This window comes from Thalassophryne amazonica, chromosome 16, assembly GCF_902500255.1.
Source record: "Thalassophryne amazonica chromosome 16, fThaAma1.1, whole genome shotgun sequence".
NCBI lineage: Eukaryota > Metazoa > Chordata > Actinopteri > Batrachoidiformes > Batrachoididae > Thalassophryne > Thalassophryne amazonica.
The window spans coordinates 62,773,750-62,799,249 of record NC_047118.1 but is presented as its reverse complement, the minus strand read 5'-3'; the positions used below and the strand labels follow the sequence as shown (position 1 = coordinate 62,799,249).

General features: G+C 40.2%; 1 pseudogene; it reads right to left on the bottom strand.

Moving 5' to 3' along the window:
- Nucleotides 1-12,923, bottom strand: part of LOC117528529 — a 28,839-nt pseudogene extending 15,916 nt beyond the window's left edge.
- Nucleotides 12,924-25,500: the final 12,577 nt, after the last annotated feature.

Below are 25,500 nucleotides of genomic sequence, written 5' to 3'. Positions count from 1 at the left end.
CCGTGACCTTCAATCCCTCAGGTGGCACTGCATTAAAAACCGACATCATTGTGTAAAGGATCTTACCGCGTGGGCTCAGGAACACTTCTGAAAACCATTTTCAGTTAACACAGTTCGTCTCTACACCGACAAGTGCAAGTTAAAACTCTACCATGCAAAGTGAAAGCCATATATCAACAACATCCAGAAACACCACCACCTTCTCTGGGCCCGAGCTCATTTGAACACAAAGTGGAAAAGTGTGCTGTGGTCTGATGAGTCCACATTTCAAATTGTTTTTGGAAATCATGGACGTTGTGTCCTCCCGAACAAAAGAGGAAAAAGACCATCCAGATTGTTACCAGCACAAAGTTCAAAAGCCAGCATCTGTGATGGTATGGGGTGTGTTAGTGCCCATGGCATGGGCAACTTACACATCTGTGATGGCACCATCAGTGCTGAAGGTACATCCAGGTTTTGGAGCAACACATGCTGCATCCAAGCAACGTCTTTTTTCAGGGACGTCTCTGCTTATTTCAGCAAGACAATGCCAAGCCACATTCTGCCACATGTTACAACAGCGTGGTTTCATAGTAAAAGAGTGCGGGTACTAGACTGGCCTGCCTGCAGTCCAGACCTGTCGCCCATTGAAAATGTGTGGCTCATTATAAAGCACAAAATACGTCAACGGAGACCCCGGACTGTTGAACAACTGAAGTCGTACATCAAGCAAGAATGTGAAAGAATTCCACCTACAAAGCTTCAACAATTAGTGTCCTCAGTTCCCAAATGCTTATTGAGTGTTGTTAGAAGGAAAGGTGATGTAACACAGTGGTAAACATACCACTGTCCCAGCTTTTTTGAAATGTGTTGCAGGCATCCATTTCAAAATGAGCAAATATTTGCACAAAAACAATAAAGTTTATCAGTTTGAACATTAAATATCTTGTCACTGTGGTGAATTTAATTAAATATAGGTTGACAAGGATTTGCAAACCATTGTATTCTGTTTTTATTTACATTTTACACAACGTCCCATCTTTAATGGAACTGAGGTTGTACCAAAGAACGGCTGAGAACCCCGCCTCCTGCTCCCCTCCACCTGCACAAATGAAGGGAACTTGTGAGCTCCTTCAGTCACATAATTACCAAATACCTCCTATGACAACACATTGTTTACATGATCCTATAAAACACTCCCTCTATATTGGGGGGGCTATTTAAGACACAACAACTTCCCAACTTCCCCTCTGCCTGTCATACGCTGCCTGCCACATCAAGTCACTGCAGCTGCTTCAACTCACGTTCACCCCACCAACCACTTGCGGCCTCCAATCAGGGACAAGATATGTACATCTAATCATCACTCCCTTATATCACAATCCAAGACTGGAGGGGAGTGATGTGATTGGAGTCTATCCACCAAACTCAAAACTATGCATTGCTGTTGCAATAAATATTCTTCTGTGTGAATAAAATGATTCATTCCAATGCTTGTTTGTTTTTGGCATAAATTAACTTTAAAAATTAACTTTTGTTCCTCAAAAGAAAAAAACATTTTTGTAACTAGAAGCACTCAGAGAGTGCAAACCTCCGCCAAGGCCATAGGGTCACTGACCCTAAAGAGATTCCCTCCTTGGCACAGTGATCTATTCAACAATTCAGTGTTACAACCAAAACTATGATACATACACTTTTCTTTCCTGTATATTGACATCCTTGACCATGAAAACATACCACTAGAACTTGGAATCACTTTTATGTCTTTATTAGTTCAAAAGTTATTGTATAAAAACGATTTTTCGGTAATGGTGGTTTTCTTCTGGAAACCATCTCCATAACATTTGAAGCTACATCATATCTGATGACACCTTACTGAATCAGTACAGATTCAGCTACAATTTGGTGTTAGTTGTGCATCTCTAGCTTCATTTGTCACCTCACACTGACACATTTTCTATTTTCCCTGTATTTTTGCATATTCTGGATCACCAGATCCGGAATCCGGATCCAATCATCACCAAACTATGTTGTTTGATAGAACATTTGACTATCTTACACCCTAATTTTTTTCAAGCCTTTCTGCCTTGTTTTTGTGGAGTTTAGAAACTAGAATGTCAAAATTCCCCCTATCCCGCAATGGTGAAGAATCCTTTAAAAGTTCCTGGATCCGGATCGTGATCCGGATCACCACTAAAATTTAATCACTTGTTCCTCTTGTCATTTCCAACCACCCCACAAAATTTCATCAAAATCCGTTCAAAACTTTTTTAGTTATCCTGCTGACAACAGACAGACAGACAAACAAACGCGACCGAAAACATAACCTCCTTGGCGGAGGGTAATTACTTTTTATTATCCAATAAGTGAGTCATTATGATTTTATGTTTCATGTACACTTAAAATTTCGACGACTTCAGGCTTGTGACCAGCAGATTCTCAGTTTGATGCCTGACAAACCAGAAAATCAAGGTCCTTAATCCCTAAACTGCTCCAGGTGTGCAGTTGTGCATGTTGACATCAGTGTGTGTGTGTGTGTGTGTGTGTGTGTGTGTGTGTGTGTGTGTGTGTGTGTGTGTGTGTGTGTGTGTGTGTGTGTGTGTGTGTGTGTGTGTGTGAGTGAGTGAGAGAGAGAGAGAATGGGACACATCATTGTAAAGCAATTGGCGGATAGAAATTGTACTATAGAAGTACAATTTGCCATAAAGTTCTCATTTAAAGGTATTAGACATAAATCCTGATATTCGTGAGGGTATGTGCTCACCTTTTTGGTTTGTCTCTTGTCCATAAATCTGTCTTGTCAATAACCAATGTCACTTTCAGCACTGCTGACATTTCTCTGTGTCCTTATGCTGCTGTCCGTAAATGATTTACAGTATAGTTTAATTGTAATCCGATTGTGCGCAGCTTTTGGTGTCACATCTGTAGGTCAGCCAATTCATAAGCAACTGAAATATTGACAATACTTCCACAGACGCACAAGTACAAATGCATACATTATTTTTCATAAATCAAACACAGAGGCTACAGAATGATGCAAAAATGATACTGATTATTGCAACACTACCTCTCTTTTTGAAATATGTGTTTGATCTACTCCAAGAAAAGGAAATAAAAATGATATTCTATGTCACAGAGAGAAAATAAACAAAAACAACAACAGCGAAGAGTCAGAATTTATGAGTTAGTCATTCCAGCGCACGTCATGGTGGCAGAGCAGTGACAATTAGAATCTTTGTGCCACGGAAAGCTGAGGTTTTTTAAGTTTTCTGTGGTGGTTCTCCAGTCCCATCTGAAAGCCATCACTCCATGAAGTCCCCTTAAAGCCATAAAACAACACAGAAAATCATTAAATCTTGCCTCATTCTCAATCCACAGCTTGTGGCTTTTCCATTCCCATAATGCACTCGCATGCATGCAAACAAGGGAACGGAAAGGGAGAGACAGAAGGACTGGAAGTGGAGGAGAGAGAGAGAAAGAAGGGGGGGGGGGGCAGGAAAGAAGAAAACTGGTGAATGGGATCAGTCAAATGAAAAAATTAAGGACACCTCCCCATCAATGAGGTTAAGTTTGTTGTCAGAGAAGATGATCATTTTGGGATGTGACACGGTGCAGGAGGGCACGGCTGCAGCCCTGAAGCTCCTCCAATATGCAGATCAATTCAAAATCCATCCAACATGTGACAGACTGTCGTCCATCTGCTGAAGGTCACATCCCGTCCGTGCTCACCTCCTCATCCAAGACATGCAAAACCAAACGCAAAAGTCACAGCGCTCAGCATCTGCCCACGTCATGCTCATAACAAGTCACGTGACTTTGGCAAACTCTTATGTTTTTATTATCATTAAACTATGAAATGATGAAGTACACTTGATTTTCTGATTTATGCGTATTTATGAATGTTTCTTGCATTGATTTGGATTTCAAGAGAAGGATTTGGTAGTGAGAAGTGAGCTACAGGAAGAGTCCATGAGATGAAGTAGTTTAACTGGTGTTAAGATTAAAGCTACAGTCTGCAGGATTTGTGGATGTTTATTCACAGAATGCAATCTAGCATTCACAACCTTCTGTTTATTATTGTGTATTTTCCTGCAACAATGGGTTGATAGGTTTTCATAAGTTTAAAATGAGCCCTTCATATCTACACGGGAGCAGGTCCCGCTCATGCAGACCACCATGTTGATAATTAGCCCAAACGCACCTCTGTCATTTGCGTTTTGCAGACCAGAAAATGAATCAGTGATTGCTCCGCTATACACTGTCTGTAGATCACACATGACCAGTCCTGGAAGGATCAGATGGATGGCCGATGGATGGATGGAGAAAATAAGGGAGCGCCAAAGTGATGAAAATGTGAAAGGAAACAATATCACGATCGGCAACAGCATAATGCAATCTGAAATCTCACCACTAGATGAACTGGATCTGCAGACTGTAGCTTGACGTGGTGATCCAATTAAATATCTTGGAAACACATCCTGTTGACCTGAGGGAACAGTTTTCTTTGTCAAAAGTGAGGAACATCAACGAGATAAACTATCACCGGTCAGGATTGATTTTCAAAGGATGTCAGGAGCCTTGTGTTTGAATTTGATGTGTGTTTATGTGTGTGTGTGTTTCTGTAGAATAACTATCTTTGTGAGGAGAGTAGGTGAGTTTTGTGTTGCTCAACTGAGGCTATTTAGTCTTTTAATAGCATTCAAAGGGTTTATGCTCAGGTCAGAGTTAGTTTTTGTTGGAGGTTATACGCGAGTATGTTCTCGTGTCTTCTACCCTCTGTTGATTGACAGTAAGATGAGGTGGATGCTGTTGTTCCAACATGAAGATTTCATTCTGTCATTGCCACACAAACCGCAGCTCTTTGCCCCTTCCAGCATCATCTCTTCGGATCATTGCTTTGACAACGAGATGATTTTCCTCTTTCTAAAATTCAGTGGAAACAGTGAAATGCCTGCTGATTTTTAGACAAGGCAATTCAATCTTCCTGTGATTCTATGCTCATGTCGCTGTTGTTGTCTTTGCAACTTCTCCTAACCTACATTATTGTTAATCTGCACTATGAAAATCATCACAATATCACGGCAGATTGATTTTAGATGACTCGGCACCATGTGGTCTTTGTCACAAAGACAGGCTGGTTTCTTCCCCAACCTCGGAGAGAGGAACATTTTGCATGCTTTGAGCAGAACTGAGAACATTTCAGTCTAAACGACAGTCTTGCCCTTTGTTTTAGATACAGGGTTGGGTAAGATTACTTTTAAATGTAATCCAAAAGTAATCAGATTACAAGTAATCCAAAATGTATTTACATACATACATGTAATCCACATGTATTCTTTCAAAGTAATCCTACCCAACCTTGTTTAGATATATAACCAGTGTGTCACACATGACACCATTTCTAATTCACTTTCATACATTGTTATATGTAATAATTTTCTGTTTCAAAATTTCTTTTATTCTTTGCTTTTATGCAGTTTCCAGAGGCATATAAATATGGATGGAGGCCTGGGGCTTAATGCAATCTCAGCCCCCCCCCCAACAATTGCAAAAATATTGTATGAGTTACCCAAGTCGTGATCATAATTTTGGTCTTTAAGCTCCAAAATGAAACATGAATCTCTACCATGTCATCAAAATAAAGCGGAAGAAAATGGATGGATGGATGGATGGATACTGTGTTTTGTTATTTTTCACCATTATTTATTGACTTCATTTACTGATTTAACTAGAGTGGAAACTACTGAGATAGCCAAGGACATCTTTCTTTTATGACCCTGTAATTTGTCTAAATCCAGCTGGTTGTAAAGTGAAAATTAGGTTGCATTTGTACCAAAGGAAGCTGACATGGTTTGCCTCACAGCTAGGAGGCAGTGGTTTGCTTCCCGCCTATTCTTTTCTGTGTGGAGTTTGCATGGGGTTCCATCCGGGTGCTCTGCTTTCTTCCACTTCCAAAGACATGCAGATTAGGTGAAGCGAAAACTTTAAATTGACCGTAGGTGTGAATGTGTTTGTCTGTCTCTATGTGGCCCTATGATAGACTGGTGTCCTGTCCGTGATGTACCCCACCTGGGATAGGCTCCAGCTCCCCCGTGATCTTTACAAAAGGCATGTGTTCATATACTACTGTATTATTTTTGTATATTAAGGATTAGTAACTGAGCAAGCGAGGTTAATAATTCATCTATATAAACACTCACTGACACGCTCCATAAGGAGGGTAATCCATAGATGACCATTACTGAAAGGACTGGCTGTTCATAGAGCTTTGTGTCAAAGCATATTCATAGAAAGTTAACTAGAAGGGGAATGTGTGGTGGGAAAGATGCACAAGCAACAGGGATGACCACAGCCTTGAGAAGGTTGTCAAGAAAGCCCATTCAAGAACTTGGGGAGCTTCACAAAGAGTGAACTGAGGCTGGAGTCAGTGCTTCAAGATCCACCACACATACGAGGTCTATTAGAAAAGTATCCAACCTTATTATTTTTTTAAAAAACCATATGGATTTGAATCATGTGTGATTGCGTCAGATAAGCTTGAACCCTTGTGCACATGCGTGAGTTTTTTTATGCCTGTCGGTTGCGTCATTCGCCGGTGAGCAGGCTTTGAGTGAGGTGTGGTCCACCCCTCTCGTCTATTTTTTATTGTGAATAAATGTCTGAACGATTTGGAGCTTTGCTGCATCAATTTTTTCCCAGAAACTGTGACAGACCTCCAGGTGGACACCGTTCTAAAAATTAATATGGCTTTCAGGGACAATTTTATGGGGATTAACAGATTACGGAGTGTTTACTGCCGCTTTAAAGGTACTGCCCACAACTTCTGAGAGCGCGCTCCCAGCCCCCATCGACAGGCTGACACCCCACTGGAACAACCAGATCATTTCCAACATGAAAGCTTTGTTGACGCGCGGTGGAGCCGCTTCTCTTTCCATGACAAAAACTCCTGTAACAGTGAAATGTGCCGTTCATTTTTAAACTGGACGCTGTCTTGATCCGGTATGTCATCTGACTAGCACAGGAATTGTGAAAAGACGTGGGACATCAGCACTTTTTCGGCACATTAAGCAGACGTGTGGAGGAGTTCCGCGTGTCGCGGCGGAGCTGCATGGTGCAAAGAAACGCCGTGATGAAGCCTCACAGGACATGTTTGGGGCATGTCTAGATCATGCACAATCACAATTGGATATTCACACGACTGGAAAGCAATCGGAATCCGTTTGAAATCCACTGAAAGCCGTCCTGTGAGACCAACACGAGGTGGTTTTGTGCCGCGTATGAACGGCTCCGTGGCGTGTCCCTCTGCTTCTTTTTCCATGAAAAAAACTCCTGTAACGGTGGAATGTGCCGAAAAAAGTGCTGATGTCCACATCTTCTGCCTTTTTGTGAAAGTCAGACGAGGTCCCGGATCAACAAAGCTTTCACGGTGGAAATGATCTGGTTGTTCCAGTGGGGTGTCAGCCTGTCGATGGGGGCTGGGAGCACACCGCACTCTCAGGAGTTGTGGGCCATCCTTAAAGCGGCAGTAATACTCCGTAATCTGTTTAATCCCCCATAAATCGGCCCTGAAAGCCATATTAATTTTTCGAACGTGTCCACCTGGAGGTCTCTCACAGTTTCTGGAAAAAAATTGATGCAGCAAGCCTCCAAATTGTTCAGACATTTATTTGCAATAAAAAATAGACGAGAGGGGTGGACCACACCTCCTCAAAGCTTGCTCACAAGCGAATGACGCAACCGACAGGCATGAAAAACTCACGCCTGCGCACGAGGTTCAAGCTTGTCTGATGCAATCAACACGTGATTCAAATCCATATGGTTTTTTTTTTTTAAAATAATAAGGGGGTTGGATACTTTTCTAATAGACCTTGTATATGTGTCCAGCAAATAGATACAAGTGTCTCAATTCCTAAGGTCAAGCAAGCCACGCCTGAACCAGAGACAATGCCAGAAGTGGCTTATGTGGCCTAAGCAGAAAAAAGAACTGGAATGCCACTCAATGATCCAAAGTCCTCTTTTAAGTTAAAGTAAATTTTGCATTTCATTTGAAAATCAAGGTCCCAGAGAGTGGAGGAAGAGTGCAGAGGCCCAGAATCCAAGTTGCTTGAAGTCCAGTATGAAGTTTCCACAGTCAGCGATGATTTGTGGAGCCATGTCATCTGCTCGTGTTGGTTTATCAAGTCCAAAGTAATGCAGTCCTCTACCAGGAGATTTTTAGAGCACCTCATGCTTCCATCTGCTGGACAGGCTTAATGAAGATGATTTCCATTTCCAGCAGGACTTGGTTGCCCTCAGTGCCAAAATTACTATTAACTGGTTTGCTGACCACAGTATGCTGTATTTGATTGGCCCTATAGACAATACCTCATAGATCTTGTGTGGGGTATTGTCAAGAGGAAGATGAGAGAGCCCAGGACCAACAATACAGATAAGCAGAATGTCATTATCAAAGTAACCTGGGCTTTTACAACACCTCAGCAGTGTCAAAGGCTGACGGCCTTCATGCACACTGTACTGATTCAGGAATTCATTCAAAAGGAGCCTCAACAAGTATTGAATGTATAAATGAACAAATAAATTATTTATAATAAATTATTTATTTAAAGAAGCCCAAATTTGACTGAATTATTTATTTATTATGGGGGGGGGGGGGGGGTATTTTGTTATAAAAAATAAGTAATTTGACCAGTGACGACAAAGCCTTTGCTTTTGAATTAAAACAGCAGTCACAAAGTTTTGTTACAAAGTTGCATACCCCTCCTACTATGTCACTATGCCACAACATCTACGAAAAGCATGACTTTGTGACACACCTTCGTGCAATTCCAAAGCATTCTGACAAACCCACAAAACTGACATCATTTGTGGCTCATGTGCCCTCGCAACTGGCAAGCATTAAAACAAGCTTCAGAGAACACCAGCTCTAACCACGTGAATGTGTAGAACCGTCACTGATTGTACGAACACACCATGAAGTCCTCAGCGGAACCACATTAACAGTAAATGGAAGAAAATAACTGACATTACAGCTGCTATATCGAATGGAAAACCAGTTTTTCAAAATTACACAAAGTCCTGTTTTGCTTTTGAAGATGTGCCTGTGCAACTGCAAAAGTTAGATTATTGCAATGCTGCAAGTCGCGCTTATGCTGCTGTAGGTGTTACAACACTAACAAAGTGCAGCACGGCTGTATAGCAGCCGTCATGCTAATTAAAACACACAGAAGGGCTTATAAACATGCCCTGGAAACACACCAGGTCTGCCACAGGTTTTTACACAAAATCCTTCTCCGAGCACCCGGAAAGAACAGGAAGGAAGGAAAGAAAAGAGAGCAGCTGGATAAGAGGAAAATGAGAAACCTGAGGGGTCACTAAGCTGCATTAAACACTGGGTGACCAGGTAGAAAGAGGTGAGAAGTATAAAAGACAAACAGCAGATAAGGAGGCAACTTGTGCACTGAGAAAAAGACTTCAGCAACATGCTAAAATTATCAGTGGCCAAAGTGTTTCCATGTGCGCTTATGTTCTCAATTAAAACACAGCTAAAGGGTTTAAGGAAAATGAGGATATTCAATTGCGCCATAACAGTTCTGGCTCTCACACCATCTCACCAAAACTCAGTCCAGTCTCACGGCATGGCGAGATTCAGCAGCACGAAATATACATTAATCTGTTTGTTCGTGATATTGTGACGAAAAGCGCCTCATTTTCATCACGGCAGCACGAATTAATTCTAATACATTCTGTGATGGCCGCACGAAATTAAAAGTGAAGCGGGGGGGGGGGGGGGGGATCGGGTGGTTATGGTTAGGATTGGGGGAAGGAGTAGGGTTAGTAATAGTGAGTTTTTTTAAAAAAAAAAAACCCTGTCACGAAAATTTTAATCATTTTGTGATGGGAGCACAAATAAAAATAACGTGAGACTGGGCTGCCAAAACGTCATCATCCGATACATTTCAAGAGATTATCAGTACCAAGATAATCACCAAGAAGTTTCTAGGCTAATTAATCATTTGAATCATTAATCAAGGGAAAAAATGCCACTTTCTCAAACTGATTTGTCTTTTGAAGAAGCTTGAATGCTCACACCCTCATTGTTCTTGAAGTCTGCCACTTTCACACAAATACGTACTTGTGTTTTGTTGCCTCATCTAACCACACATCCATCATGGTGACTTGGAAATCATTGGAGCGAAAAATTCATTGTAAAATAATCTGCAGTCTGATCAATAATGAAATCATTAATTACATGTGAAAAGCGTGCATCATTCAAAAAAATAGATGTACTACTATATTTCATAGTGGTTTTGCCAGCCTAAAGAATGTTAATAGCAGTTGTCATTTTTAGAGTTTATAATCATGCTTGATGAATGTCACCGTGATGAATGCTCTTTGTAGACCACAAAAGGCCTTTTGAACTACAAGCATGTGTATGATAGTCAGCGTGATCATCGGCAGGAGGCACCAGCATATCATCTGACCATGTGGGCAAAGATAACTGAAAAGTTAGCTTCAAATAACAATTAATTCACTGACTAAAAGTTAACTTTTAGAATGCTAACTGAAAAACTGCTAAAAAAATTTAGCAGAAGTTACCGCTAACCACTAACTTTTAGTATTGACTCAGTCGCGCTACATTGGATTACACTGTCGGCTACACCCTGCTCAGAGTGCTGCACTCACTGGATCGACATCTCTGCTATTTTGGAATTGTAGGATAGCTCGTGCCCACAGATCGAACTCGCCGGACTACTTTCGCCACACTCTCACGAGCGCTACTATTCCCAGATAGATCTCTCTTAGTGCAGCTTCTTGTTCTGACTTTAACACAAAGTTAACACCCAAGTCTTTCATCGCCAACTGTAAATGATAATCAGAACATTCCAATCGTATCTTTCTGAACTCCCCCACATCAAACTCCATCGTGCCAATGTTTACAATGTGCTTGAGCAATAACAGGTGAAGTTGCTCAGAAATAAGTATTTATTACAGCCACTCTTAAAACTTCAGTTCTCTTTATAATTTTATTACTGGTGAATTTTAGAATTGATTTAGATGAGATATACTCATTATCTCACAGGAATATATCACAATTATCTGGGAAGTACTTTTTGCGCAGGAATTCATCAAGCACGTCGGCCGCGGACGCGTACTAACACAGAATACCCAGAAACTGGGTAGTTGTCCGGCCAAAACGAGAGTGTCCACTTTTAGCGTGCCATAAGCTAAGCTAGTGGCGCTCGTGAGAGTGTGTGTCGGCTACTGATAGAGGTGGGCAGATTGATCCTAATATCGCTAATATTGATACCAACGCCGGTATTGATATTGATCAATCCTCGTGTAAAAAGATCGATACTCAAGCTTTTTTTTCTCTCCTGCACGCACTGACTGCTGCACGTGCAGATTCATCAAAGTCTACTCTCTGTCTGTAAGAGGAGTGCTGCGCTGTGTCACACAACACGGAGCAGCGCACCCTTGTATTGTGGTTTGTCAGCCCTCTACCTCAGGTGATATTGTTTTAAGTTGTGTTGAGTGATATTTTTTTAAACAAAAATGGTGATTGTGATAATAAAGTATTTTGTTGTCACGTACAATGTTTGGTGAAATTCTGTCCTAGGTCTTTTGGATCCTTTGGATCTATGACGCTTAAATATGAAAAAGTATCCGTATCGGTATCGATATCGGCGATACTGGGCCTGTATTTACTTGGTATCGGATCAATACCAAAATTCCCTCGCCCACCTCTAGCTACTGATAAAGCACTACAGGGGCTGCTGGGTAAATTCGATCACAAATACAAATTGAAAGCATGAAAAATAAATAAATAAATAAATAAATAAAACCCCAAACACTGTCATCATCTTTATCTGAAGCAGTACATTGTATTAGAAGTCACAGTTTATCTCTGTATTATATTTATAAGGTGTTGGAACGGTCCGCCCTGCCTCCACTGTGCATGCGTCAGTTCAGATTTTCCTTTTATCTATCTTTTGAAGAAACTGACTTATAACATCATAAACATCGTCAGATCTCCACACTTCTCTGTGGGTATGGAGCCGTTGTGCTACAAAATATGCGTTCTGAGTGCACGTCTACTTTCCTCTTCATTTTCTTTATTAACCTTTAAAACAATAATTATCTCCAACTGATGTGTCAGATTCAACTTTACTCCCAAAATGCAGGACCCCCCCCCCCCCCCCCCATTCCACCCCAAAAATATTATTAGTGTGTGTGTGGCCCACCTGTACCACTCCAGACCTCTGTCGTAAAAACGGTCGAAGAAGTGCGGTTCGGCACCGAGCGCTCTTACGTCCGGGTGGACGCGCAGAAACTCCAGCAGTGCGCGCGTTCCGCCTTTCTTCACGCCGATGATGATGGCCTGAGGAAACCTTTTGCTGCCGAACGTGTTGGCCACGGGGATGCCTCCGCTCTGGACGCTCTCCTCGCCGCGGAGCGGAAGTTCTGCTGGCGTGTCCACCTGCTCCGCGTCCGCTGTGCGGTTCCGCGCGTCCGAGATGCGCTGCCGGAGGCGCGGAGGTGCTCGTACGTCCTCCAAACTGTCATAGTTCCCCTCTAATGTTTGCTGGCTATATAAGATTCTCGGAGCGGACTCGCATAATCCAGTGAGACAGTAGAAGAAGTAGGTGAAGATCAGGACCATGGTAAAAAACACCGACACTTTGGAGAGCGCCTTCCCCAAGATGAACCTGACTCTGCATCCGCTACATCCCATGAGTTGATCTCCTGGTCGATGCCAAAGCGCCAAAACGGTGACAGCATGCTTCTTCTTCCTATACTGAGGAGATTAATATCGAGCAGAACCTGTTGCGTAAAAGCGCACCATCATTTGAAGCGCTTTATTGAAATGACTCAGTGGATTAAAAAAAAAAACCTTCATAGTCTTTTCGTTTTGTCAGAACGTAGTGGACAGAAAAAAATCATTTTCAGTGTGGAGAGGTTTGCCCACCAATGTTTTGTGAGACCTGACTGTGCGCTCTGAGCGTCTCCTCACAGTCTCCACCCTTCCTTCTCCAATCCAGTGCGTAAAAACATCCTCATGGGCAGATGAACTTCTCACAGGCTCTGGTTACATTTTCTCATATTGCAAAAGTATGCAAATGTGCATGTTGCTGAGGATAAACTTGCACATGTTGCGGTCTATCTGTGACTGTATTATATGAGACTGACAAGATTTATGATGTGATGAGAGGTTCGGTTTTTAAGCTACATGTAAATTTTACTTTAGTTAGAATTTCAACAAAAATGCACAGAGAACTAAATCGTTGCTACGTGCAAGGAAAAAGATGAAAAATGAGAGACAAAACGAAATATAAATAGTTATGAACAAGCAAGTGAATCCACACAAGACAGAAAAGTGACCAATAAGCTGGGCCACAAGCGTTTATGCTTTTTTGTGTTACGCAGTTTATTTAATACATTTTTTATACTGTATTATTTTACGCATGTTTACATGTTATAAAAATAAAAATCAATCAATCAATTATAAGCACAAAACATCATATTATCAGTAAAAAGAATCTGTGTTGTATTTACTGACATCATAAGTGTGCTGTTTGTCTGTAGGAAAGAGTTTAAACCCCAAGAAATGAGGAGCATTTCTTTATCAAACACATGCTTTTTTGTACGTCATTGAGCCCATTTCTTTGACAGGAGGCACCAATAACAATGAAAAGTGGATCACAATGATGAGGAAAATGCAGAATTTGTCTTCCTCAGGTAATATTATCTTGTCTACAAAGTCAACTCTATTGTAATGTTAAATCAACTCTTATTACAGGGTCCAATCAATTTCATCAATGCAGATATGGTAGAAATCTACCTCTAACCTTCCTGGTGCAATTGCAGTTCTACTTGGTGAAACATGCAGCTCTGGATCAACTCCAATCCCTCCTTCTGTCTGTGGTGAGTATGAGAGCATGTTTGATATTTAACAAAAACGCAATGTCTAAGCTAATATGTATTACAATTTTTTATATATATTTTTCTACAACAACTGAACTGCAACAATTGAAGATGATGTTTAAGATAATGACTCAGATACGTTAACTTGTATATGTAAATTAAATTTAAAATTTAAATCCTCTTAACTTGAAATACCAAGTTGTACACACATACGTAGTTAAGTCATTTTAACTTGAAACCATGACTTATAATAATGTAGTTTGTGACTCACTAATGGGAAATAATTATTTGTTTTGACTTGCAATATTTAGTTGGAACAACAACAAATTAAAAGGTCAATCAACTTTTGCAACTCAATGTTGAAACAACAACTCCATGAACTATTATTTCTGAGTTGAAACAAGGATCTTCTTTGAGTTAACTTGTGTTTTCAGGCAACATGTGAACTTTCATTTCCAAGTTAAACTTACTTGAGCTGTTTAACAGTGAAGTACTAATCAGGACCTTCTCGGCTGAACTTCAGAGATCTGACAGGATCGGGTGTGAATGGAATGACTGCACATATATAGCCCCATTTATAATGGTGTGAAATTAATTCTACTATAGCATGAAATCAACTCTATTAGAGGGTTAACTCATGCTCATCAATACTATAGATTTTATTTATTCTATGGTCGAGTTCATGTAACATTATTCTGACTACACCACATGCACAACATAGCAGCGATACATATGGTCCCATTCTTAACAGTGCTAAATCAACTCTATTAGAGGGTTAAATCAAGTTGATCAACAGTTAATTTGCACTGTGGTGCAGCTGATGTAACACTGTCCAATGGCACCATGTGCACATGCAGCCCACTATGCTGCAGTGTTAACACTGAAAATTTTACTGTATAACTGTAGTGTTTCAGGTGATTGCAGTACAATTTGCAAAGCTGTGGGTTGGCATATGAAGATCGTCAAGAAGACACTGCAAAAATGGTCCACTAATTTTCTGCAGGGCATTTGTGTGTGACAAAAGCAACAGGTTTTTTTTAAAGACTTTGTTGCATGAATTTTCTCATGCAATGCTGCCCGTCTTCTTGTGCACAGAGCACTTCAGTGTTTTGTTTTTTTTTTGTCCAATTTTGAAAAATGTAACATGAACCCACAGAGGAGAACCCATTTGGCCCTTTGAACCCATGTGATAGATGGCTCAGTCAGAACTTGTGAATAAGAAAAGCCCTGAGGATGTCTATTCAAAACCTCTTGTACTCTTCCGGCACCTTGAGATTTAATACTCAACCAACATGCCGACATACAGCCGGCTGACTAGTCTCCTGATGTAAATCTCCAATCAATAGTCCTGAAGCAAGGAGGGTCCCCATGAGACCGCTCTGCCTTCGTCCATAAATACAGTAAATGAGGCTACGTGTCACCTTTAGGGCTGTGCAGGAAGGATCACACAGAGATGTCCCCTCTCATCTCTCTAAAGCCTGAGCCGGTTTAGAGTTTCGTCCAAGGAGTTCAGACTTTGAACATCATGAACACAACAAAGTGCATGTGAATGGCCATGGGGGATAGAATGGGGTAGATCTGACAGAAAGAAGTATGTATGTAACAACTCTGCCACATAGCATGTGTTCAGAGAAAGTAAATTACTGTAAGGCGGTGAACTCGGTGTGTTAGGTGGATACAATTTCTTACAGTATGCACTGTGTCTGAGTTACACTGCTGCAAGTAATGCTGAGTCAACGCAGACACAGTAAATACACAGTGGAAACCACATACATTTTGCAAATATTGTATGCCGGTTCTGTGTTAAATGTTTGCATGCGTTACTGGTTTTTCTGCAAATCATTGGATTTTTAACAGGTTACTTCACTGTTAAACCGAACATTTCATTTTAATACAATAATTAAGTTAATGTAACTCAAACTTTGAAAAAAGTTATAGTCACTCATTTCCATTAATTAAACTATTTCCATTAATTAAACTAACTCAAAAATGAATTGTTGTCACAATAACTCAGTTCCTTTAAGTGCATTTAAAGTTTTGGGGCATTTAAGTGTTGGTGATGTATTTCCAGTGCATTCCATTCACTCATTTTAATTGAGTTTATGTTACGGAGGCCAGCAGGTGTCCCTGTGCAGATGTAGTTAGTAAACCTCACTCCCAACAGCTCAAAAGAATTCTCTGATCACAAGGCCAAAGCTCTGGGTTTTAGCCTTCTGGTTAGAGAGTCCGACTTCCATGCCGGAAATCATGAGTTCACGTCCCGAGGGGAGCAAATGGGCAGAGTAATAACAACACAACGCAGAGTCAACAAGTAAACCAAAGAACACAACAAAAAATCTAATGCAAAATGTAAATTTTTTAAGCATAAATTTGTCACTTTTTTTATTGAAAAACATAAACTAGATTTACATAAGTTTAATTAACTATAAATTAAGTTACTCAAACTTTAACAATTGAATTTGTGAAAACTATTTTTATTTAAGTTGGCAGACTCAAATGGTTTAAGGCAATGGGTTTCCTCAAATAGTTTCAGTTCAACTAACTCATTGAGTTTTACAGTGTGTCATTTTTGTAATAATGGCCTCCACTATTGGATGTGCTCCATAGAATCCCCAAACTTAGAATAAGCACTTTCCTCATTACTTCTCTCCATTTCTGTGATCTTATTGTAGGTGAAGTTGTCCTCATTTAGAATACAAATGTGTCATGTTTATGTTTATTTTAGAATATTGTTGATATACTGTTATATAGCTTCATCACACTGGCTGCTTCATATAACTTATACTAATATAATGAGATTTAGTATTGATTGCAACTGTCAGTGTTGTGTGTTGGGGGGTTTGGCTGGATGTTTTTGTGTTGTTTTATTTTCTTTGCTCTCCAGGTGGTATGCAAACTGGTTTATGTCTGTGGAGACGGTGCTAGCAGAAGAGTCCTTCACCCTCATCAGCATTATTAGCTGCACCTGTGGAGGATGTTCACGTGCAGGCCTAATGACTCGCAGCACCTGTGGATGATGCTCACGTGTAAACTTAAAGACTTTCAGCTGAAGCAGATAATGAGATGGCGTTCTGCATGTAAGCCATGAGTGGTTCAAGCAGAATTGCTGGGAACTCAACCTTGTGACGTTCGTTTGTGAGACGCTGAGGACCGCGCCAGGGTTTGACACATCGTGCCTGTGAAGGAGGACGGGTGAGGGACACATGCTGTCAGCACACATCAGAGGTGGTTATTGTCTGAATGATCGTTAATAGTAATTTGGCATTTTGTTACGCAGTATATTTGAACATTGATGAGAATTGTGCAGTTTGCTTCTCACTGCCGTGGCGTACGGACTGATGATCCTCCACCTGTTGTGAGAAGCTGCTCATTTACATAAAGCTTAAATTCAGACCTGAATGTGTTGCTGATAGTGTGTGCCTCTGAGGGATATTTGCTGTAGCTCTGTTGACTTACCTCACCTTTTCCATCCTTCACAGAGTCAGTTTGTTGTGTCCACCTGGGGGGTGTTTGGCGGTGAATCTGAGTCCAGAAGCGCCGAGGCTTCGATCCTTTTGGGCGCTGGAGAGCGCGCCGTCCTTCACTCCGCCAGACAAACCCAATATTTATGTTGTACACTAATTATTGCACTAGAGGGGGAAATAAATTGTTTGTTTGTGGAACCGCTTTAGGTATTTTGCGCTGGATCGGTCAGACGTTGGTCCGCTCCTCAACCCTGCGTCTGCACATAACAGTCAGCGAGATATAATTTAAGATATTTTTTATTGGTTAGGTTGTAGTTATCAGAAACACCTTTCAAAATAAGTATTGAACGACATACTAAACACACAGAATTATTACCTTTCTGACAGGGTCAACAAAACCTAAAAAAAAAAAAAAATGCAATCTTGAAAGTGTAATTCACAGCAGAGTTTGTATTGGATTGGATTTTGTATTGTATTGGATAATATCTCATTTTGAATTTGGCTCCACTGTGACACAAGGTCTTACCATGAGACCTAAAACTGACAATGTGTTACAGCAATGATATTTTTGGCTGATTTTCTTTGTCTCAACATTTAATATACGGGTGATTCTTAGACTACGGGCACTTATGTCCTTTGATCATATTGTATGAAAAACAGAAGAAAGGGGAAATTTCACACTGTTTATAGTTATCTTTACAATGAAAGTGTGTTAAGAAATTTGTTCTAGTAGTCTATGATGACTTTTTCACCTTTTTTCAGCCTCATTATATGCAAATATTGCCGTTTTGTGCTTGTCCCACACCCAGACTTTTGATCTTCAATGATAAAAATGAATGGTAAAGAAACGTTTTTTCTAATGTTTTAAAATATCTCTGAATAAAATATCAGTAAAATAATCAAAACATAATTGGGGTATTCAATGCCATACACTGTTGTGATTTTTTTAAACAAAATGTAGTTGTCCACACTATTGCCATAATTTCCACCACAACACTGTAATGTCCCTTTTAAACAGTTTGTAGATATGATTGTTTGGGGTAGTTTCTATGGAGATAAACAGTGACATCAGAGCACATGTATATAGTGTCAAATCACAACAAACAGTTGCCCCAAGGCACTTTATATTGTAAGGCAATGGTGTGGTGGAAATTACATTTACAAGGCCAATAGTGCCCGTAGTTAAAGAATCACCCATACATGAGTATATTATATAACTATATAACAGGGGTGCTTATTTCTACTGCAGACATTCCCGGTTCGAAGCCTTCCATTTTCCACATAATGTGGAACTGCATTAGGAGGGGCATCTGGTGTAAAACACTTGTGCCAAATGGTGACCCCGAGTGAATCAAGGGAGAAGGCTAAGAGATCTACTCACTTATTATTTATATATATGAGTTTTAGCAGTAATATGAATTTAATTTAAAAAGGCAGCTGTACAGTAACAATACAATAATATTTCAGAATATAAGATTACATTTAACTTGCTTAATTATGGGATTTAAAAGTCCTCATGTTTGTCATGATCTGCCCCATGTCTGGGTTTTCAACTTGGTTTGTCTATGTCCATGCCCCCTGTCTTCGATCCTCTGTCTTTGATTTCAGTTTATGGTTACTTTCGTCACTGGTTTATTTGCGCTTTTATGACTGTAGCATTGTCTGTAATTTCTGTTTGTCATACTTTGAAAACATGTTCTAGTTTCAGCTCCAGTCTTTACTTTTGTGTAAAGAATTGTTCAGTTCTCACTTTAGTTTTTCTGGTTTTGTTTTCGCTTAATCCATGTGTAGATTTTTTGCATTATGTTTTGGACTCACCTTTCAGTTTATTTCTGTCTGCTTAGTGTTACTTTACTGCACTCTCTTGCACCGGTTCACCTTATCTTTGTCTCTGTCTTCCATGCCTCCGTTTCTGTCTGCATTGTGTTTTCTTACTTCACTCTCTTGCACCTGCTCTTTTTCCCTCATCTTTGTGTTTTCTTTTCTCGCCTCCTTCCTGAACTTTCTCACACACCTGCATTCACTTCCCTTAATCACTACACCTTGTATTTAAACCCCACACTTTTACTCTTTCCCTGCCAGTTCATTTGACCTAGTCTGTGTTCCAGCCTTGCTTAGCCCTTGTTTTGTCTATGACCGTCCGCTCATCCGTGTATGACCTCGTTTTATGTTTGACCTTGTTTTTTGCACAACCTCTGAATTTGGACTGTGCCTTCGGAACTGTGTTTGTTTTGTGACTCTGATTTTGCCTCAGCCCTGACAGCATTGTTGGGTGATTCTTAGACTACGGGCACTTATTATGTCCTTTGATCATATTGTATGAAAACAGAAAAAAGGGGAAATTTCACACTTTTATAGTTTATCTTTACAATGAAAGTGTGTTAAGAATTTGTTTCTAGTAGTCTATGATGACTTTTCACCTTTTTTCCAGCATCATTCTATGCAAATATTGCCGTTTTGTGCTGGTCCCACACCCAGACTTTTGATCTTCAATGATAAAAATGAATGGTAAAGAAACATTTTTCTAATGTTTTAAAATATCTCTGAATAAAATATCAGTAAAATAATCAAAACATAATTGGGGTATTCAATGTCATACAACTGTTGTGATTTTTTAAACAAAATGTAGTTGTCCCACACTATTGCCGTAATTTCCACCACAACACTGTAATGTCCCTTTAAACAGTTTGTATGAAAGATTGTTTGGGTAGTTTCTATGGAGATAAACAGCGACATCAAAGCACATGTATATAGCGCCAAATCACAACAAACAGTTGTCCCAAGGCGCTTTATATTGTAAGGCAATGGTGTGGTGGAAATTACATTTACAAGGCCAATAGTGCCCGTAGTTACAGAATCACCCATATATGAGTATATTATATAACTATATAACAGGGGTGCTTATTTCCACTGCAGACATTCCCGGTTCCCATGCCTCAGCCTCACATCTACTATTACCTTCGCCACGCTAACTGATTACCTGTTTACCGTATCTGTGCCTGTTTTTCCAGATAAAGCCTTTTATTACTCCACCTCCTGTTTCTGTGAGTCTGCATTCTGTGTCCAGCATTCTGCACTCTTAGGCATAAAACGTTGAATTTAATTGGTAAAGTTAAGGTAACTTTTTCCACATAACATTGTTAATTAAGTGCAAAACAACATTGTAGCTGAAATTAATTAAATTAAATGAAACATTATTACTTAAATCCCAATATTGTTTTGCACTTAATTGACAAAGTTATGTGGAAAACGTTACCTTAAATTTATCAATTTAATTCAACGTTTTATTTCTTAGAGTGGTCTGTCCCATACCATGAATCCTGACAATGTTAATTAAGTAACAGCACAGGCTGTTGTGTGCACATATACACCACTGAATTTCTGACTGTTGTTAAATGTGCCCCCAGGAAAATATTGTGTTGAAAAGTGAGTTCCACATACAGAAAAAGCATGAGGCATACATGCACACACTAGCATACATATCAAACACACACACACACACACTCTCCTCTTTTTTGGCAGATGTAACTTATATGCTCAAAAGTATAGTAATGTGGTTCTTATTGTTTCATAATTTAAAGGTGTTTGAAGATGCAAATCCAACCAACAGAACTTTGCAGATTCTGACATTATGGAAGAGGATAAAGAATAATGATACATTTTGAAGCACATACAGGCAGATTGGTACACCTTTCACAGGGAGGCCAGCCTGGCACTGTGGAATTCACAGCTTTGGAAATGACTGTCGTCTGACTGTAGCAGCAGCAGCTTCCATCACAATGACTACGTTTACATGCAGCCAATAACCCTTTCATAACCAGAATATTAGCGATAACCCGGTTGCGCATGGCCATGTAAACACCCACAAAAACCAGAATATGCTCATATTCCAGTTTTTAAAAACCTGAATAAGACCCCTGGGTTACTCCTTTTCTAACCGGAATATCAGATCATAGAAATGCACATCAGGATATCCCCATAGAAAGGAACATTATTTTGTGTTCTGTGCATGTCCTATCCGCAATGAATCTTGGTCTTTTGAGTACGGCAACTACTTGTATGCAGCGCGCGCAGCCCACCGGACAGCACAGCAGCAGAGATAAACAGCGCATTGTGTTCTGCGTCCTTATCAGGCGGGCCGGTCGCGGCACCGGTCGGCATATCACCGCGATTGCTCTCACTGCCTCCAATGCGCTTACCGTCTCTGTGGGCTCGGTAAACGCCGCAGCGGGCCACTCACACCGCCCCCATCTCTGCTGTGCGGAGCTGCGCCAACTGTGGCAACAGGTCCAGAGACTATGCTCGCTGTTTTGATGCGGAGGCAGCCCGCAGGAGAGAAAAGTGAGAAAAATGTTAATGCCTGTTTGAGAAAAGTGTGAAGTGAAGGGTTTTACATGAAGCAGGATTTGCACGAACACCAGACCAAATCAAGCACCGGTGGAAGACGTGTGTCGCTGTTTAGATGGGGATATTCCAAATGATATTAATGACCATGTATACAGGAGTAACTCTGTCTGCTTAAGCATGTAAACGGGTTATTCCTAATGATTCAGAAACTGGAATATTGACCTTATCCCAAATATTAACGGCATGTAAACGTAATCAATGAGGTCACAATCCAGCCATGCTTTCATCACATATTTGCTTTTACCTCATGCTAATTCATGTATATGTGGAATTACACTGACAGGTTTGGAACCTGAAATATAAACTGTGAGATTAAAGAAACAAACAGCCGCGTTGAAGCAGCAAATAAGATGTGCAAGTTGGGAGCTGTCTCCATGTATCAGCTCCAGGGGGGATAACGCGGCTGTCTATGTGGGTATATATTACTGTTGATGTGTTTGTGTACATTAATGCACGTGTGCATCAGACTGCTGTGTCTGCAGGTGTGCTCTCACGCCGCTGTGTATTACTGAAAGAGGTTTCCATCGCCAGAAGCCCGCGGATGTCTGCGTACATGTGTCAGCCATTACTGCAAATTACAAATCCTCCCCACCAAAGGCAGAATGTTCCACTCTCATTTTGTTATTTCCAGTATGAGGAAGAAGATCTTGGCCATTTGCAATAGCCACAAGATACCCAGCGGAATCCTTAAAGCCGTCATGACAGATCCATGAAACCACCGCCCATAAGAGACCCATTTAGCAGCACAGAGGCAACGCTGGAGTTTCCTACAATTGGAACCTGATGCTTTTATTGTGTCTGGGATGAATGCCGCCGAGATATTTACTAATAATGACCTGCAGACTGAAGATGTCCATGAGCATATTTTCCTACTGTTTTAGATTAAATCGCTCTCCCGGTTGGAGCTTTTGGTTTGTATTGCGTAGCTCTGATGAGCTCTAAACAAATTTGCTTTTCATCTTCTTTTCTTCACTCTGATGTGGTTATTAGACCACAAGAGTTTATCCCGAAACTGTTTGGGCTGTATGGTAGTGTCTGAAGTTCAGCTCTTTTGAAGAGCAAAATGCCAGTTGGTCGAGCCCGCAGCGTGACAGAATACAAAGGCCCTGCGATGCCCCGCCCACTTCCAGGATCCCTGCACATCTTTCATCTACAACGGCTGGAATAATGACTGGAGAACTGAAAATAATGGCTGAGCTCTCCATCCAGCACACACTGCTTCATCTAACTTCCTTTCTCACCATCTTTTGTTCTCTTTATCCTCTTGTTCAAACACCTTTTACTGGCTTAAACTTGCTAAATACCTGATCAAAAACACAAGTTGTTGATTTGTTCATGAAAATTGCACTTGTAACAGCTGTTGGCCTGTCTTAAATTTTTAAGGTGACTCAACTTGAAATGTTTCAGTAGCAGTGATGCCGGTAACGCGTTACTTAGTAACACGTTACTTAGTAACGCGTTACTGTAATCTGACCACTTTTTTTAGTAACTAGTAATCTAACGCGTTAATCTTTCCAAATCAGTAATCAGATTAAAGTTACTTCTCCAAGTCACTGTGCGTTACTATTATTTTTGCATTGTGGGTCGATAGCAGCATTAAATTTGGTCTGTGGGCAGGAGGTCGGGGTTCGACTGCACTGCCCACTTTAAGCGAGCTGTGAGCTGTTCACCCGCGGTTTTCTACAGCAACTCGACTCGTCGTCACCTCTTGGTGACAACAGCACACCTGCACTGAGCTTTACAAAAAAAAAACATTTTATGCTTTTTTTTCTCCTTTATTTAGAATTCTGAGCTGAGCCGCTCTGTATCTGCTCATTAAAAACAGCTGATCCTCCGCGACGCGTCAACAACTAACACTATTTTCCACTCAAATGCACCTAAACTCTCTTTCTGAGGACCACATGATGTGAAAACGCAATAAAACTTTCTTAACTGTAAATCTGGTCATGTTTTCTGCATGAATAAATGTTATCCATTCTTTGTGCTCAAACGCCAAAGCAGGGGCGAATCCAGATGGAATGGGGGCATGGGGCAGGGATGTGCCCCCCCCCACAACACCACTAGATTAAAGGTCCAGTTTTGAAGCCTTTTTTTTTTTTACTACATCTACTAATACTACTTAAAATAAATAATAATAATAATTTCGACAAGTAAAAATGTTTAGAGAGAATTTAAATGTTAGAAAAATGTTAGAAAAAATGTAATAGTTACATTATGAACAATGTATTTTAGAAATTGCAAGTTTTACTGTTACAGTGCTGTCAACATGTTAAATATGAGGTCAAAAAAGAGGTCTTTATTTTACTTTTTATAAAACAAGTATTTATTTTCATTGAAGTCACAAAAGGGTGACTATAAAGTGAGTTTTGGCAAAACAGGTATTGTCCATGTTGAGGTGGCAGAGGGTTGTTGTCAGCAGCTGGGGAAAGTAACTAAAAAGTAACTAGTAATCTAACTTAGTTACTTTACAATTGAGTAATCAGTAAAGTAACTAAGTTACTTTTCAAGGATAATCAGTATTGGATTACTTTTCAAAGTAACTGTGGCAACACTGTTCAGTAGCTTTGACAACCCCAATTCCAATGAAGTTGGGATGTTGTTGTGAAATTAAATAAAAACAGAATACAATGATTTGCAAATCCTCTTCAACCTATATTCAACTGATACACCACAAAGACAAGATATTTAATGTTCAAACTGATAAACTTTGTTTTGTGCAAATATTTGCTCATTTTGAAATGGATGCCTGCAACATGTTTCAAAAAAGGCTGGGACAGTAGCACAAAAGACTGAGAATGTTGAATGCTCAAAGACACACCTGTTTGCAACATTCCACAGGTGAACAGGTTAATTGGAAACAGTGAGTGTCATGATTGGGGTATAAAAAGGAGCATCTCCAAAGGCAGTGAAATTATAAATATTTTTATATTGTTTTATATATTGTGCAAATGTAAAACTCAGAGGTGAACGAAGTGCAACAGTGTAGAAACCAATGCGAAAACTAAGAATGAAATCAGGAGGTGATCAAAACACAAACGACAAACAGAACTAAACAATGACAAAAACCTAAATCCAGAACTAAAGCAATGTGGAACTGAGAATAACGGTGTGCACACAATGCAAATGAGATGACACACAGACACAGACTGGGACTGAACAACAAGGACAGTTGACGGCTTGACTGACATGGTAGGGGACATACACACACACACAGGAGGCACGGAGATGGCAACAGATCAAAAACCCATAACCAAAACATACAGGACTGAGACGCAAACCATAACAACCCGAAACAGATGGACACACACACCACACTTATATATAGAAGATAAATTCTGAAGATAAATTCCTATTGTGTAGACTGTTTCATTGTATCTACAGAGAAACTGTTCTTGGCAGCTGCAATTAAGTCACAGGTTGCCAGAAAATGCATCCTCTGCTTGTTTTTCCTCAACAGAAACTTTAGGATAAAGTGGAGTTATTTCTACTATAATTTGGTCCGTTCTAGTACAACATAATACATGTAGCAGTCATCTTGTTTAAAAATAAAAGGAGATGCAGATATTGGTAGAACTGATGCAGAGCCCTGATGAATAATGTGCCACTGTAACAATCAATGCAGGAAGGAGTCCCTTTGTTTGTTTTTGCACCATTTCAGCTCAGTGTGAATTCAAACATTGAATCATTGGGTTTTAAGAAGGAACTTCCATTAGCTTTTTTGTTTACC